The following is an 18,182-nucleotide window of genomic DNA, read 5'->3' on the forward strand; positions in this document are numbered from 1 at the left end:
GAGCTTGTCAAATAAATCAGTGCAATAACACTCCACAAAAGGGCTGCTTAAGACACATGGTTTTCCAGCCCTTGGGGAGTGCCCATGACATTTCCATTTAAACCATGGCTTTACTTCCCACCAGTTCTTTCTTAGTCCTGACTAGCTGAGTTCTTCGTGTGAATAAATCTTTCTTTTTACAAAATGTTTTACGATTTAGGAGTCTCTTAAACTGTAACAACTAGTCTCGTGAGTACAGTTGCCCGTCAGTATTTGAGGGAACTGGTGGCAGGAACCCTTTGGATACCAAAATTCACAGATGCTCAAGTCCTGATAAAAAATGTTGTAGCATCTGCACATACCCACTTACATCCTCCTGTATACTTTGAATCATCTCTGCATTACTTGCAATATCTGATATAATGCAAAGACTACGTAAATAGCTGTCATGCTATATTGCTTTTTTACTGGCATTATTTCTATTATTGTATTACTGTTTTTGTTTTCTTTTTCCAAATACTTGTGATCTGTGGTTGGTTCAATACATGAATGTGGAGCCCAGGGATCCAGAGGGCTGACTATTATCTAAGACAGCCAATGCTATTGGAAATGAAGAAAGGTGTTAGCGAGGGTCCTAAAATTCCTTAAAGGATTAGAAAGGTTTCTCCAGTGATATAAACAGGTAGGACAGATCTTGATCAATTTATGACTGTATCCCTTGATAGAAAACACATTTTCATGTTTCCATGGAACTTTGGGCGAGGCAAGCAAGGCCTTCCTTAGCCGGTAAAGCCTTCCTTACTGCCTCCGCTCCGGAGCCCCTCCGGCCACACTAGCCTCGTGCCATCCTCCAGGGACACAGCCTCCCCTCCAGCTTCTCCACCAAACTCTCCACTGTCGGGTTTCAGTTCTGTCCTGAAGCTTCTCCTCACTCCCCCAGACACATCTGGTCAGTCCCTCCTCAGGGGACAGTGAATCTCAATTTATTTCTGCATCCAGGCCCCTCCCTTCCAAGCCCAACCCATGACGGCCTGGTCAATGTCCTACTCATTCAGGGGAATGCTGAGCACAGAGCAAACTCAGGACATGTTTGCTGAGTAAATGAATGATACTGGATGTGCTTGCTAGCTTGTTAAAGCATTTGGAAAGACTTTCTAGTATGCTTTAATAACTTTTTAATATTTGGAGTTCATCCTTCATTAGGAAGTTGGCAGGGAAGATACACTGTGGGATGCCATAGTCCAATTTCCTGTTGCACAACTTCTTTTCACCTCATACCTTCTCATAAATCTCAGATAAAATTAGAATACCACAGAAATCACAGGGTCTTGCGCTGATGGCACAGTTTTTGAGGGGCGACTGAGACTTGGAATGAGGAAAGTTCAGTGTTAGAAAAGCTCTAAGCTGCCCAGCAACTCTGAAATTCACACGTTCTTTAACTTCTCAAGGCCTGTAGGGTTCCCTCTTCTCTCTTCTGTGTGTGTATGTGTATTGACAAGGATAGACAATGATCTCCCAGGACTGTAGAGAATACAGAATGTACATAAACACTCTGTAAATATCCAGCATCACTAAATATTTACTAAGTGGACGAAGCAGTTCACTTGGACCTGAGTAGAGAAAAGCCAGTCACGTGTAGTCTTTATTTCTAGGCACGCTCAATCCTATTTTTTAATTTTTTACAGGTGATCTAGTTATGATTTTCTCGAAAAATTGCACCCAAGCCAAAACCAAAACAAACAAACAGTCAAAGCTCTTTGATTCGCACAGTCAGATACATGACTTCCCTCATGAGTGGGGATTCACAATAGGTGTACAACTGACGGCATCCCTTCTAACGTGTGAGGGAAAACACCCACATCTCCCTTCTCTGGTTGCCTAAAATTCAGCTTTACCAACTCCTTTTCACTTTCACTGAAGTTCTTACTAGATGTGCTATAAAGCTGCAATTATTCGTGATGCACCCATGAATAAGAGAGGCGCCCCTGCTTTGGCGAGGTGTGGTAAATTTGGCAGGGAAGTTCCATTTCCGTAACATTGTTTCCAGCCCAGGAAATGTCTCAGGTGGCTTGGTATGGGTAAGCTGCTGCCAGGTTTTCGGGCACGGGCTTGCCACCCTTGGCTGACATCATTTGACTGGATTCTTCACTCTGCTTGCCCCACAGAAGCCTCGGAATTCAGTCCGTCTCCACTTTCTCAAACACCCCATGCGATCATCACCACGTCCATGTCTCCTAAAAGCCTAATATGGAAAGCCTCGCATTATGTGTGGACTCTCCTTGCCTATGAAAACAGTGAAAGCATTTCCTATTGTGCACATCAAAACCACAATATAACAGAAAACCTTCTGATTATAGCATCATCATTACCTGGAATAATGGGCTACAACTATGAGCAGGGCATTGTATCAGCAGAATTATTACACTACATATGTGCTACCCTGAATTGTTTCTCCTGATGTCCAGGAACTATCTGAAATCATTCAATGTCAAATGTAAATTTAAAATACTCCTGGCCAGGCGTGGTGGCTCACACCTGTAATCCCACCACTTTGGGATGCTGAGGTGGGTGGATCACCTGAGGTCGGGAGTTCGAGACCAGCCTGGCCAACATGGCAAAACCCAGCCCGTCTCTACTAAAGACACAAAAATTAGCTGGCCCTGGTGGCACGTGCCTATAATCCCAGCTGCTCAGGAGGTTGAGGCAGGAGAAACACTTAAACCTAGGAGGGGGAGGTTGCAGTGAGCAGAGACTGCGCCATTGCACTCCAACCTGGGCAACAAGAGTGAGATTCGGTCTCAAAACAAACAAAAAAAATAAATAAAATACTCCTGTTCAACTAGGTAAATTCACCTAACTTGAGCTAAACAAAGAAGATAAGCTGCTGACCATGTGGAGCCTGTGATTTTGCAAGCTAAACCTCCTTCTGTTCCTCTGGTCTAGACGTTGTACCAGTTCCTTCATCATCCCATGTTTCTCAAATTATAGTACATCCAATAGGTATTATCTCCTGAAATATGAATTAGCATAAAAAATTCCAAAAGGTTTTCAGGGAAGTCTTTAATGCTCTGTGGCCCACTAATGGCTAGCCTTACTGCATTCAGAATTCCTTTCCGGCCAAACCACTGTAATTATGCTTAAAAGCTGGTTAGGTTAGGTGACACTATCTATTTCCCTGGCCTCTGTATACTATGACATATATACAAGTACGCATTTGTGGGACCCCCTCTATCATCATTTTTTGGGTAATGAGCACTTGGGATTTTTGAGAAGCTTTTATTTCTAATATAGTTTTACTTATTATGCACAGGCTTATAATTTGAACTAGAATGTGGCACGTACTGATGTCTCAGATTCATCTTTTTATTTCTCCAAGACCAGGGAATCATATTCCATAAAGTCATCAACTTAAATGTTTTAACCAAATACTCCATGAGAGCATGGAGAGCAGACAAAGCAGACAGAGAGAGAACCGGATGGGAACGCCTTTTAAGTCCCTCCTTACACACCAGGGACAGCAAGGCTGGGAAGGAACTAACACTTTTCTCCTCTAGTCTTTTTATTTTATGAGGAGACTCAAGGTAATGTAGCTTGTCTGGGAAAAGACAGCTGGCTGTGGATGGCCAGAATGAGAACTACCGGCCCATCAGAAGACAGACTTGGAGTGACAGCTGTCTTCACAGCCATTTCAGAAAGTCAAAGAAAGTATCACAGAGCAAGAGGCCTGCAAGGGCTTCCTAGACACATTTCTACACTGGACTCCATCATCAACTCAGGATTTCTACACCAGGATGCAGATTTCTGGGTGGCCAAGGAAAATACCAGGTGACTGCTAAGCTTGCCAGAAGATGACCCATATGTTCAGTCAGAGCCTGTGGTTTCATAAGAGTTTCACCTTTAATCAGACTGCTGTGAGCTGGAAGTTCATGTTTTCCTGATCTGTAATTTCAGTTGAATGTCCACCACTAATAAAAGCGAAGTTGTTTTTCTTTTTTTAATTTTAATGAATGTAGCAGATGGAATGTTATATTTGAAACCAGACCTAAAAGCACGGTGAATGAAAGGACGAGCAGATGACCTCAAAGTTAGAAGACAATCCAAAAGTCACATATGAAGAGGGAAATGAGAGCCACAGTTCATAGCAGAGCAACTGCACAACCAAACTGTTCCAGGATACTCAGTCTCCAGCACTTTCCTTGCCAACTCTTCAAATGACAACATTAACGGTGTCACTGGATTACTCTGTAAATGCTATACACTTGGCTTATTTTTCATATAATAAACCAGTACTGTTGAACTACATAGGGCAGGAATTCTTTCACTATCAGAGTAATTATGAAATACACCCTAGAGATTGCAATAGAATGCTGTGGCAACAGCAAACAACAGAAGCCAAATGACACTGAGCGAACATTCAGGAGTCCAAGGTGATTATTCTCTTTCATTTTCAGATGTGCATTTAACTTAATAAGTAGACAAGATCAAAATAAACACAAAGGAAAACTGAGCTCCAAGCAGAGCTGTAGAGGCTACACAGAGCTTACCCCGGACGGGTAGGGTATTACAGGTATCATAGAGCCACAGAAGGAGCAGACACAGAGCGGTCAGAAGGTGCCTAGAATACAGTGACTGTCACTCTGTGGCTGAGGTGTCTATTCAATACCACTGTTGCATTTTCTCCTCAACTGTCAGCCCAGGGCAGCTGGCCAAGTTGCAGAAACTGCCACTGCATGGTTCCCTCAGTAACCCAACCACACTTTTCCACTGGAATTGCTTTACCAAATAAACTGGTCTTCAGAATTTTAAGCATTTACCCTTAAAAACTTTCCTCCTGAACATGCAGTCAGTGCTCTCAATTTGACTTTGCCAGATTTGCCACCTGTGCTGAAGCTTTTGGAAAATTCAAGCAGTTGCCCTTGGTGCACATTTTCAAGTGGTAACATCACTCCGCATCTCAAAGGATGCTTGCTGTGCTGAGAAGAAAAACACAGTTGTCCTCAGGAGGTCCAAGTCCAACAACTACACCTTGGGAAAGTCCCAACCTTTATACATGTTAATTTTTTTTATTGCATTTTAGATTTTGGGGTACATGTGAAGAACATGCAAGATAGTTGCATAGGTACACACGTGGCAGTGTGATTTGCTGCCTTCCTCCCCTTCACCTATATCTGGCATTTCTCCCTGTGCTATCTCTCCCCAACTCCCCAACCCCTATTTCCTCCCTCCCTATTTCCCCCCAACAGACCCCAATGTGTAGTGCTCCCCTCCCTGTGTCCATGTGTTCTCATTGTTCATCACCTGCCTATGAGTGAGAACATGCGGTGTTTGATTTTCTATTCTTGTGTCAGTTTGCTGAGAATGATGGTTTCTGGGTTCATCTATGTCCCTACAAAGGACACGAACTCATCGTTTTTGATGGCTGCATAATATTCCATGGTGGATATGTGCCACAATCTCTATAGTGGAGGGGAGGAGATCTCCCCTACTCAGCTCCCCTACCGGACAGCAGCAAATGTCCTGGTATTTTTAAATGAACAGAACTTGACCCTCCCATACAGCACTGCATTTCACATAGCTCCGTCTTGATATGCCTTGATGGATCTAAATTTAGGCCATAAAAAGTCTCTAAATATAAAATCATTCCAAATAACGTTTTAAGGTGAGTTGTCAGATGATGTTATTCATTTGTACCCTGAGTCAAAGAAGTTCATCTGGGTAAAGGTCTGGCAGCTTCACGCCTCTGGTAATTTCACTAAGCATCCACCACACCGTTGGGTAGCTCTGGAAAAGCGGGAGATGAACTGATACTACCATGGTATACTTTTCTACATTTGCAAACTGACAGCTCTTGGTGATTGTGTATAAAGAAGGGCCAAGGAATCATGAACTTGGACAGCTACCTTCTGAGCCCCAGCTGATTTTTTCTGCCCTTCAAAGACATTTGCAGGTTCTTGTGTATTTCTCTCTTTTGCAAATAAAAGCTTCTCCCTGAGGTGAGCTCCAACTCCTTATCTCTTGTGCCTGGGTACCTGACAGTCACTTGCCGGGACAGATTTGTAGCTGCTGGTGTGGACAGTATGTACTCAGACATTCTCTGTTTCATAACAGAATGGTGTGATATGAGACAAGTATGGAATACATTTGGATTCATTTTTTCTCTTAATAGGAGCCAAAAATAGATTTTTAAAAAAATTGACATCTTCCACATAAATAAATCCATTTATAGTTATGAAGTCAAATAGAAAATGAAGCATCACCAAGAAAATCTACAAGTTTTTCTAACTCCAGTTTCGAATCAATCTATTTGTGGTTTTACTAGAATATGCTTTATTTACGTTAATATTCTGTCCCTGGGCAGATTTTGTGAACTCTAGGATAGCCTAGTTAAATGACAGCATCTCTAGTCAACCTTGAAACACCGAGAGCCCCATTTCTTCACTTCTTGCTGTCTTTGGGGGGAAAGTCATCTTCTCCAAGGCTTTATTATCTGTGATGATAAATCCCAAATCATGGTCTCCCAGAATGGCAGCTGAGGTATCTAACTGTGTCCTGGACATCTTCACTTGGGATGTACAAAATTAAGCTCATCTTCCTCCTCTGTCCTGACCTCTGTCAAGGGCAGCTCCACCTACCATGGTCTGGCAGAGCCCTGGGAGGAAGCTCGAATGCATTGCCCTCCCTTCCCCCTCCCACCCCACCAACACCACGAGCAGCCAATTCTCTCTCCTAACTAGCCTTGGAATCCACCTGCTTCAATCAGCTCCTCTGCCACTCACTCAGCTGAGATCACCGATACCTATTTCCTGTATTATGCTAACCACAGTGTTTTTCCCGTTTCCCACAACTACCTACAGGGCGCCCACAACAGCGTGCCAGCCACAGGGAGTCATGAAACAGACATGGAAGGCTTCTTCACTGCCTTCAACAGAGGCACCATCTGGTGGGAATGAGGCTCATATACTCAAGCTCAGTATGACTTAGGTGGCCCAAAGACAGTAATACAGAAGAGTATATAGTTAAGAATTCTTAGCCAGTTGTGGTGGCTCATGCCTGGAATGCCAGCACTTTGGGAGGCCAAGAAGGGCGGATCACTTGAGCTCAGGAGTTCGAGACCAGCCTGAGCAACATGGCAAGACCTCATCTCTACTAAAAATACAAAAAATTAGCCGGGCATGGTGGTGCATGCCTGTAGTCCCAATTATTTGGGAGGCTGAGGTGAGTGATCACTTGAGCCCAGGATCAGTCAGAACTGCAGGGAGCCATGATCATGCCACTGCATTCCAGCCTGGGTGAAAGTAGTGAGTCCCTGTCTCTTTTTAAAAAAAAAAAAAAATCTTTCTTAGTCTAAAACTCAGTCCATTAGGGGACTGGGAAACCCAATGAAGTAATTAACAATAATTGCTATAAAAGTGTTGTTTTAGAAACTGTAAACGTCAGAGCATTTCAGAGAAGGGAGAGAAAATGTGACAATCAGGATGAAAAATTTAAGAGAAACTTCTGGACAAGTGTGAGGTTTGCTATAGCAGTCACTCAACGAGCATTCACCATACACGCAGGAAGTGCAGGACTTGGCTCCAAGTAAATGACAGAGCAAAGAAAAAAAAAAGTTATAAGATAATCTCTCTCCTCAAGAAAAGGGGAGAGTTCTGATCTCCAATACACTGCGGAAGGACATTAAGAGTCAGAATTTGACCATGGGCAGATCCTGAGTGTACATTTCACTAGCTAAAATCAGGCTCCCTTTCTCCCAGGTGACTGTTTCACATCTCTTTTCTCAAACTGATCCCCACCCTTGTCCCCCCCATCCCCCCGACCCTCCCCTGCTGCTCATGACTACATTCCCCATTCCACTGAGAAAACAGAAGCAACACAAAACTTTCTTGAGTTTCCATTGCTCCTTCCACCCAGTCCTCATCTGTGCCCAGATTCCACCTGTTTTCCAGTGCTACAGGAGAATCACCTCTCACTCTTGGCTAAGGCCAAGCCCTCTGCTTGTGTCCCAGACACTAGGTGCTCTAGGACATCCCTCCGGCAACTGTCTTCATCTCTTCATCTTTCCTGACCTTGGGATAGAAAAGGTCAAGCCCTTCATCAGTCATTCTTGGATACCTCCCCAGTCACTTGCTACAGGATAAGCAGTGCCCGATGAGGATGCCATGAACTCAACATTTGCTGTTATAAAATAAAATGGCTTGCTGCGAGAAACAAGAGGTATGAGCTCCTGGGACCGATTCTGACTCAAAGCTGCCCTTCGGCTGTATTCTCTATATCCCTGAACTGCAATCCCACCTGCCATTCCTCATGTTCCCTAGATCTGATTTCCCATAGCACGTAACTCCATCTGAGGTGCTAGCTGTTGAGTTTGTGTTGCTTACAGTGCGTCTCTTTCCAATGGCATACAAGCTCCACAAGGGCAAGGATTCCTGTACATTTCACTCAATGCTTTACTCCCAGAGTCTAATGCGGAGCCCAGACCACAGGACTTGCCCCAACAGTATCTTTTGAATTAATGGGGTCCCAGATTGTGTGATCTTGGCAAATTACTACTCTCAAAATCTCACTTTCATCATTTTTAAGATGGGAGTGCTGACAGTACTCACTCCATAGGATGTGGTGAGGGTTAAACCACATAAAATGTGTTCAACATTTTAGCACATTTTCTGGTCTGAAGTACTCAACAAACGGTATCTATTCTATGATTAATTCACATCTGATATCCATTAGCATCCAAGTTTACCTTGAGTCTATTCAGCTACCAATAGGTGCTGGTTTGGGCATTCAGCAGGCTGGCATCAAAAAGAAAAATAAGATGTCTACATACGTGCTTTCCTTCTATTACTGAAGACTACTTAAAATCTAACCTTCACTTTAAAAAATACTGAACATACAACTAAATAACACAAACGTCTAGGTCTAGGTTACTAGGTTCTCTGGTAAAAATGAATGATGTTTAATAAGGAAATGATATGTCAGCATCAGCTCATATTAATAAGCCATCTAAAATTGGTCCCATAGGTGATGACATCCAGACCTCACTTCTTCCAATACCTGTGACCTCTTCCCCCTCTTCTCTTCCCCCTGTTGCTACGAAGCCAGCTACTGCCAGGATCCAGGTCCCCATATCTCTGTGGTCCAGGGTGGGGTCTGTGTTAGCATAAGGGAGCATGAAAGGAAATGTATCTCTGTGTACCTTTATTTTCCCTCCCGGGCTTAAATGGAAAAAGAGAAGGTGGAGTCCTTTTGCCATTGTTACTGGAATTAAAGACCTTAAAAAACTCAAGTTGGAGCTCTGAGTGCATTTTTCCCACAAAAACCATGTTATATATAGTGGCTTGGTTCTATGGTGCTATTAATAAGACAGAATACTTCAGCTGTGATTTCTGGGCTGGCCTGGGAAACTACCACTAAATGTGCCATCATTTCAGTGAAAAAGTGTGTTTAGGGTTCCCAGCAATGAGTTTTACAAACCCACAATCAGAACACAAGCCACTTGAAAGCTGAGGGCTGTGTACTTGGCAGCGGGTGAGACAGTCTCACAGAGGCACCTGAGTGTCATCGATGGTAACATCAAGTTTATGAGTCTCCTTTGTGGTGCTCCAGTGGTACTTCATTTGTTTGCCTGATTCTGGTTCTCTAATGTGGTTGGGGGCCTACCTCAGACCATTGTTTGAAAAGTAAAGCATCTGGTTAGCAATAACTATTCAATAAAGGTTAGCTCTCTTCTCTCCCCTTCATTGGTGAAATTTCAGTATCTGTACCCTTTACTTGGTTTCATGCATTTTTTTATAAATCTATTTTTAACACTTCTATATGAAAAACATACAAAGTTTTCGCCAGTAAAGCCAGAAAAGGGTTATTGCTCATTTCTTCTGGCTGACACACCTTGTCTGCAAATGGCAGCTTCTCCCGCAGCAGGAAATCTTTTCCATTAAATAAGCCATTCTGCCTTCCAACAGTCCCTGCCAAAGTGAAAATCACCATCTTCGCTTACCAAGAGTGGCAGAGCTTTGGCAGCTAGGCTCACGCACTGGGTTCAGCAGGAGACTCGGCACTGACATTAGCTAACCATCCCACATTCCCAGCTTGTTTCCTTGCAGTCATTATCCAAAATACACAAGGAAGAGAGGCTCACCTAACTGGAATGGCTTTTGTTCCCAATTACAGTTAACCCTAAAGCACATAACCAATAAGGCAGCTAAGATTTACCTCGCAGGAAGAAATCTGTGCCCTAAGTGGTCCATAGAGTTAGGCAGAGAACTGTACTTGCCACTAGTTTCAAATACTGTTTCTCCTCCCTGACACCTCAGGCTCTCCTTATTTCATTTAATCCCCATGCCTTTTCTACAAGAAATTTGTTTTTACAGGTTTGATTGCTTTCATGTTGTTACTCTGTACCCTATAGTAGTCTCCATGAGAATCTGGTATTTCTTGCTGCTTGGAACTACTTTGCAGTGATTACTTGGTTGCAGTCCGAGTATTTTCGTTTAGACTGAGCCTGGAGATGTTCTAGACTTGCTTCTCCCACCTCTGGGATTAGGATAGGAAAAATGTGAAATTTCCCTATTACAGGATCATAAGGTACCATTACATCATTTGTGGAAATTGGGGTGACTTTAATGACTTCTGGTCATTAAAACTCTTCGAGCCAGGCACAGTGGCTCACACCTGTAGTCCCAGCTACTCAGGAGGCTGAGGCACAAGAATCACTTGAACTTAGGAGGCAGAGGCTGCGATGAGCCAAGATCACACCACTGCGCTCCAGCCTGGATGACAGAGCGAGACTATGTCTCAGAAAAACAACAAAACGAAAAACTCTTCGGATGAAACATTTCTGATCTATCATCTCTAATTCTTTATCCTCTCTTAAAATCTGATAACAGAGGTTCCCTGTTTAAAAACAAAATCCTTTAAATTAGTACAATCTCAAAGAGATCTCTAGGGCTAAAAATGTGGGAGACAGAACTAAGAAGACCTGAGCATCTCACCTTCCTCTCTGCATGGCCCTGGAACAAATCCTCACCTTCTCTGCATCTTTCTCTCAAATCTGGTAGCGTTCCCTTTCTTGTACAGTGTCTCAACAGAACACTGCTGGAATGAGCCAATATGTATATAGTACCAGGAGCACTTTCAAAGAACAGTTTAGTCTCTTTTCACATATTATTTTTAAAAAGTATATGGCTAGTGCCTACTTTCCCCATTTACAAGGTTATTTGGCAAGATACTGAACGGGAGGCAAAAATGTGATTACTCAATGTTTATCTGCAGCTCCTGAAATAAGTGCTGAAGTACCATTATGATCTGATATGAAATTGTTTAAGCGGAAAATATATACAAAAAAATGTCTAATACATCTTTTTATAGTTCCCAATGATTGTGAAAGAAATCTGGAAAGGGGGGAAATCAACAATTGTTTGGATAATTAAGAACCGTTGGAATACACTAATAATTTCCTCTCGAAATAATGACTTTAGCACCTTCAGGAGTATGGACTCCTCGGACATTTCCAGGAAATGCTTTATATGTTTCAGGAATAATTAGTTCCTTCAAATATAATGGAGTCCAAGGTTTACTGTAACCTAGGGAAAATAATATTTTGGAAAAAAGAAGGAACTCCCCTTGAAGGTAGTCCACATAATATAGTTCACGAGCAAAGTTTTAAAGGCTTAAGACAATAAATTCTGAAGATCAAGTACAATGCAAGGTGGTGACATTCAGTTTTTATTGTTTTTTTTTTTTATTTTTTGAGATGGAGTCTTGCTCTGTCGCCCAGGCTGCAGTGCAGTGGCATGATATTGGCTCACTGCAACCTCCGCATCCAAGGTTCAAGCAATTCTCTGCTTCAGCCTCCCGAGTAGCTGGGACTACAGGCGCCAGCCACCACACCCAGCTAATTTTTATTAGATATGGGGTTTCACCATGTTGGCCAACCTGGTCTCGAGCTCCTGACCTTGTGATCCACCCCAGCTTGGCCTTCCAAAGTGCTGGGATTATAGGCATGAACCATCATGCCCAGCCCCTATTGTTATCTTTAAAAGAATTAAAAGTCAACTAAAAACTATCTAGAGCTCCTAAAAATCCACTGAAGCAATACCAAGGCTACTACGAGTAGGACATCTGTTTATTATTTACTAAGCCAATGGGACAGACTGGGCCAGCTATAAAATTCTGATAGCTGACCATACCAGCTATCAGAATTTTATGATTCATGAATTCACAATCACAAAAAATAAAGCTACATTATTTCCAACCATCCCCCCTGCTCCTTACACAGGGCACCAAGTTTTCACATAGCCAGAGATGGTTAGGATGTTGGCATATTTTGCTACTTGCTGTACACACCCAGTCTCTTAATGGATGTGGTATGGTCACTGGGAAACCAACCCCCGCTCCTTTTTCTGAAGACAAAGTACAAGAATCAGTAGAAAGTAAGTAAAGCTTAGGAATTAGGGGAAATTTATTATCTAGCTCTTGTCTATTTCACATACTTATGGTTCAAGGATGTGCTATTAACTACCTCTCAAGTTAAGCATCTTACGCTAAGGCATAGGGATACTAGCTTCAAACCATCTCCTCTATCCATGGATTTAAACATACATGGGGAAAATCAACTCAAACCTCTAATCTAAATCAAACCTCAATCAAATTTGACTCAAATCTCTTATCTAAATCATAGTCTGCCAAGTCCTAAGAAGAAAAAAAAAAATTGTTTTGGGGGAATGTTAAAAAAAAAAATAGCAAGAAAGATGCTGCGTTTGTGAGCTCTAGAGCAACCCAAACCCCAATCCCTGGAAAATTCTCCGGCCATCTTTGCCTTAGATTGTGGGAGTTATTCAGACAGTCCTGTCCGGAGCCTGCATATCACAAATCAAGAAATTATCCTCACACTCAAGGCTGGTGACACCGTTCCTAACCTGGAAGAGTGGGGCTGGGGTGGGGCTAGAGGCGAGGGTAGCTTTTCAGGGCTTATGAAGCATGATTACGATTCCAGCCTCTGAAACTTGGGTTTGTTCCTCCATGCTTTTCTCGTGCTGATTTCTCTGTGATACACATCAAAATGCCCATCCAGTCACTGCGGCTGCTAGAGACTCCCAGGCTGACGAACGCACACCCGTCCTGGAATTTCGCATGAGGACCACTAACCGAGCTTGGGTGCCCAGGCCTGTACGGGGCGTGCAGTGGGAGACGCGGCCCGCAGGGTGGGAGGACGCCCGAATCCAGGGAGACCCGGGCGAGACGCCCCCTTCCCCGCCCAGCGCACCCCTTTCCGTCCCCAGAAGAGGAGCACAGGTCCCAAGCTGCTTTCTGGACTCTGGGCGGCTCACCAACCCGGACCGAGCCTCCTCCAAAAGTTAAATTGAGGCAAATGGGCGGTGATGGTGCCCTTCGCGGCAGCTTCGGGAGCGCACCCGGCCGCGGAGCGACAGCCTGGCGGCGAGCGGGACCCTCCCTAGTTGGTTCGGCCGTGGCCGGGGACCCACGCGGGGCCGGTGCGCTAGCGGCTGAGGTCGGGTTCGGCGCGAACAAAGCCGCGGTCACGGCCTCGGCTGCGGGGACTGAACCGCGGACCCCACGCCGCCCCCAGGCCGGGAAGAAACCCCGCACCCGGCCGGAGAAAGACCCCGAGATCTGCGCAAACTCTCTTTGAATGGCGCCCAGGTGGGTGAACCGTCCCAAAAACAGGAGGGTGGGCCCGGAGGGGTGATCGGCTCAGCTGGGGGCGGGGGGCTCCGCCCCACCCCCTCCCGGCCCGCTGCCCAGGAATGAGCTCAGCGCCCCTCCCGGCCCGACAGCCCCGCGGTCTCCGCTCTCCCCACACCGGGCCTGACCCTCAGAGAGCGGGGCCACGAGCGGGAGACGCGAGTGTCAGCCAGGCTGACTGTCCCGGGCGGCGGAGCATCCTCTCCCGCCCCGCCCCCGCCGCAATGCAGCACCCATCCCGCCCGCAGAGCGACTTCCAGGGGTCAGCGCCCACGGCGGGCCGGGAAGGGAGGGGGCGGCCGGGTGGAGAGTGCGGGACGAGCCCCGCGTCCTCCCCGCCCCCAACCCGCCCGGCTCCGCGTCCCCTGGCCCTGGTCCACCCGGCGCAAGGCACCCCCTTTAATCCACACGCGTCTCCCACCCTCCCACCGACCTCAGCCCCGACACCCCCACCCGCGCCTACCTCGGCTCTCCCGGCCGCGTCCCGCCGCTGCCCAAATCCGCGTCCGGAGAGAGCGGGAGCCGCCTGGGACTCCGCGGGCCGCGCGGGGCAGGTACCGGGCTTTAAGCGGCACAGCGGGTGACTCAGGAGCGCGAGACCGCCCCGCTGCCCTTCAAAATAAGAGTCGGCGGCGCGGGGCGGGGGGCGGAGCCCAGGGGGCTTCCCCGCACCCACTCCTACCCGGATCCCGCCCTCTGCAGCTTACAGCTTGCAGCTTGGAGCTTGCAGGCTCCTTCCTGCGGCAGCCGAGTTACCGGTCAGACCGAGAAGCGCTAATAACGGGAAAGAACTTCACTTTTTCAGGCCCAGAGAGAGGTGGTCGCCCTGCTAGGATGATGCTCCTCCGGGGTTGGTGCTTTTTCCTTTACAGACTAAAGAGTGTCCAATAAACCCGCCAATAAACCCGACTCCAGGGCGGCGTTTAGGGGAAAGCAGTAAAAAGTTACGGCGGAATGGAAGCTGCCCTAGAGGAATGGAACGGCGGGGGCTGGGGGGAGGAAGGGAAAGTCAGGCTCTGTGGACGATTTGCACCAACAGTGCAAAATGACTGTGTGACATGAAATCGAAAAGCACAAATCATCAGGCGGTATGTCTCTTTTCTAAGGAAGAGGAAGGACAATTTTTAGATTTCCATTGATTAGGAGCCCTGAGGGTGAGAAGAGTCAGGCACTTTGCTCTAGCAACATCAGAGGAAGCCGGTTCCTATCCTACCCTGGGGTCCTCTTAGGTCAGCGACTGCTGGAGGCCCTGAGTCACTTGCTTTAACCCTCATCGACACAGGAATTTCTGTAGACGGAGGAAATGGACTCATTCCTTCTAGAATTAATATTCTAGGCAAAATTTGCGACAGATTGTGGGCTTAGCCCTAAATCCAGATCACCAACTTTTCTTTCACCAGATCAGCTAAGGACACCCCTGACTGTGTATAATCCTCTGGTGGCTGCATTAGCACACCGTGTCACTACAATTTCCGCCCTCTTTCTCCTTCCAGCGCATGCTCCTTGGCCACTGGGACCAAATCTTTTCACACACAATAAAAGTTGTCAACACAATGAATGCATGAATGAAGGAATGCATGAATGAATGAAGGAATGGTAGTACAGGCCATTTCCTAAACTTATTGTCGGGCCAGGCTGTTTCAGTAACGTGCTCACTGCCAATAAATGCCAACTAGATTTGACTAGCCAGTAGGCCACTGCTTGAAATGGTGTAGTACTGTACTGGGATCCCTGTCTTCATGGCTGATACCTAACAATAGCCTTTCTAGGTTGACTGTCTTCTGCCAGGTAGTCTATTCCTCTCAGAAATATCTTTATGACTTTTAAATGAATAATGATGTCAATAAAATATTAATAAACCAAATGTTCTTTAAACAATTAAGCCAAAATTGAATGTCCCTGTGATTTTACTTGCAGAGAAAAATTGCTAGCTGCATAAAGTATAGTCTTCCAGGCTTGTGTATGTGTATTTAAACACACACTTAAAACAGCTTAGATCATTGTATCCATACAATTTTGTATGTGTATATATATGTGTGTGTATTATATATATATATATATATATATATATATATATTTTTTTTTTTTTTTGAGACAGGGTCTCACGCTGTTGCCCAGGCTGAAGTGCAGTGGTGCAATCATGACTCACTGCAGTTTTGGCCTCTCAGGCTCAAGTGATCCTCCCACCTCAGCCTCTTGAGTAACTAGGGCTACAGGCACATGCTATCATACCCAGCTAGTTTTTAAAAATTATTTTCATAGAGTCAAGGTCTTGCTATGTTGCCCAGACTGGTCTCAAACTCCTGATCTCAAGTGATCCTCCAGCTCTAGCCTCCCAAAGTGCTGGGATTACAGGCACGACCACTGCACCCAGCCTATAACATATATATACCTACATATATATGTGTATGTTATATATATATGGGTATATATATTTGTGTATATATATATATATATGTTTTGTTTTGAGACAAAGTCTCCTTCTGTCACCCAGGTTGGAGTGCAGTGTCCTGATCTCAGCTCACTGCAACCTCCACCTCCCAGGTTCAGGTGATTCTCCTGCCTCAGCCTCCCAAGTAGCTAAGATTACAGGGCATGCCACCACATCTGGCTAATTTTTGAATTTTTAGTAGAGGTGGGGTTTCACCATACTGGCCACACTGGTCTTGAACTCCTGACCTCAAGTGATCCGCCTGCCTTGGCCTCCCAAAGTGCTGGGATTACAGGCGTGACCCACTGTGCCTGGCCTGTACCTATTTTTTTTGTTTTTTAACAATATATTGACCATAGTCATCTTTCTGGGGATAATACAAAGCATTATCATCTCTTCAATTTTTGAGAGGGTGATAGGCCAACAATTCATTATCCTGGGACAAAAGCTTTAAAGAGTGAAAATCACTTTGCCTATTATAATAGTTCTAAAAGTATTTCCCTGTCTAACTTTGCCTTTCTTTGAATTCTCAGCCTGTTCACTCCCAGGTCACATGGCCCTCTGCAGCAATGTCACCTGGCCTGCAGTAGAATTTTCCCCCAGGCTGTGATGTGACACTGTCTAAAGTCACATCACAATGAGAGTTAGGACACGGGATCTGTGCCATTAACTTTGGGACTCTGAAGCTTCCTTATTTCCACAATAATGAGATTCATCTCATGAATTTTTAGTTACACTTTTTTTTTTTTTGAGGTGGAGTTTCGCTCTCGTTGTCTAGGCTGGAATGTAATGGCGTCATCTCCACTCACTATAACCTCTACCTCCTGGGTTTAAGTGATTCTCCTGCCTCAACCTCCTGAGTAGCTGGGATTACAGGCACCTGCCACCACACTTAATTTTCTGTATTTTTAGTAAAGATGGGATTTCACCATATTGGCCAGGCCGGTTTTGAACTCCTGACCTCAGGTTATCCACCTGCCTCTGCCTCCCAAAGTGCTGGGATTACAGGCGTGAGCCACCATGTCCAGCCTAAGTAACACTTCTTAAATTTTTTGATTATTTAGGAGTCCATTCTCAATGCAAGCACAGAAAGAAAAAACCAGATGTCTGTTATTACCTCCTCTAGTGTTTACCTGTCATCAAGGGACTATGGGGTAGAATAGACAGAGAGTTGATCAACTGTGAGAAAACATACCCACTTCCTTTACTCTCAAGAGACAGCAAAAGAAGGATGATCCATGAGATCTGTCATCTCTGTGTCTGCCTTATTCCAACTCCAGATGCCCGGAAAAATGCATGCACGTGGACCAGTTTTCACTTTTCAGTGCTAAAATTCAGGAAGACTTCAGGCACTGATGCAAAACACTGAATATTCTAATGTTTGCAACTTTGAACTTTTTACACAAGAACTGGGTGATGTGTGGACATATCTTGGCTGTCACTTTGAACAGGCCCCAGAATTGCTGAAACTAGTATCAGTAGAAGCACTGAGGAGAATTTTGGCCAAGTTTGAAAAAGAATATTCCATCTTCCTCTGCACACTGAAGATTCTGATCAAGTCTTCTCCTTATTTATTTCATGCTTCCTTAACTAAAACTTAAAAGTTCTGTGGATTTGAGATAAGATGAAAGGGGTAGAGAACAAATACACAATGAATCTTTATTTTATCAGGAGCCTCCCAAAGGAAGTCCCTCCAGCCTAGCTGGCTGTATCTGCCAGAGGCTCTGCTTCGGGGCGTCGGTATTTGGCTTTACCTTCAGCAGGCTTTGGCTCAGAGATCTAGGACCTCAAACATGCAAATTTACTTTGAGATGAAACATTGTGTTCAATTCTCCAAGTATTTCAGGAGAAAAGTGGAAAGGGTGAAAGTAACGCTTCAAATCATTCCTTTTCATAATTTCCTCACAATGAAAACAGTGAAACATAGAGGTTAAAAACTAAAACACTAGTTGTAAATGAAAGACACTAAAAACTAACAGTATTCACTAAAAAAAGAAAATCTTGGCAGTGAAACCAAATCACAGATCTATTTCTCAATCGACTAACTAATCTATCCTACTACTGGCAGGTATTA

At 44.9% G+C, this 18,182-nt stretch overlaps 1 protein-coding gene across 33 annotated transcripts in view; it reads right to left on the minus strand.

Moving 5' to 3' along the window:
* Positions 1–18,182, minus strand: part of PALLD (palladin, cytoskeletal associated protein) — a 469,895-nt gene that overhangs the window by 84,068 nt on the left and 367,645 nt on the right. For 4 of the 33 annotated variants that reach the window (XM_008992472.4, XM_078366309.1, XM_035292695.3 and 1 more), the window contains exon 1: positions 14,141–14,215. The exons of the other annotated variants lie outside the window; for them this stretch is intronic. The gene's annotated coding sequence lies outside the window, so the exon portion shown is untranslated. Of the gene's footprint in view, positions 1–14,140; positions 14,216–18,182 lie in introns of those variants that run through there. 33 annotated transcript variants of the gene reach the window in all.

Source organism: Callithrix jacchus, chromosome 3, assembly GCF_049354715.1.
Source record: "Callithrix jacchus isolate 240 chromosome 3, calJac240_pri, whole genome shotgun sequence".
In the NCBI taxonomy this organism is placed as follows: domain Eukaryota; kingdom Metazoa; phylum Chordata; class Mammalia; order Primates; family Cebidae; genus Callithrix; species Callithrix jacchus.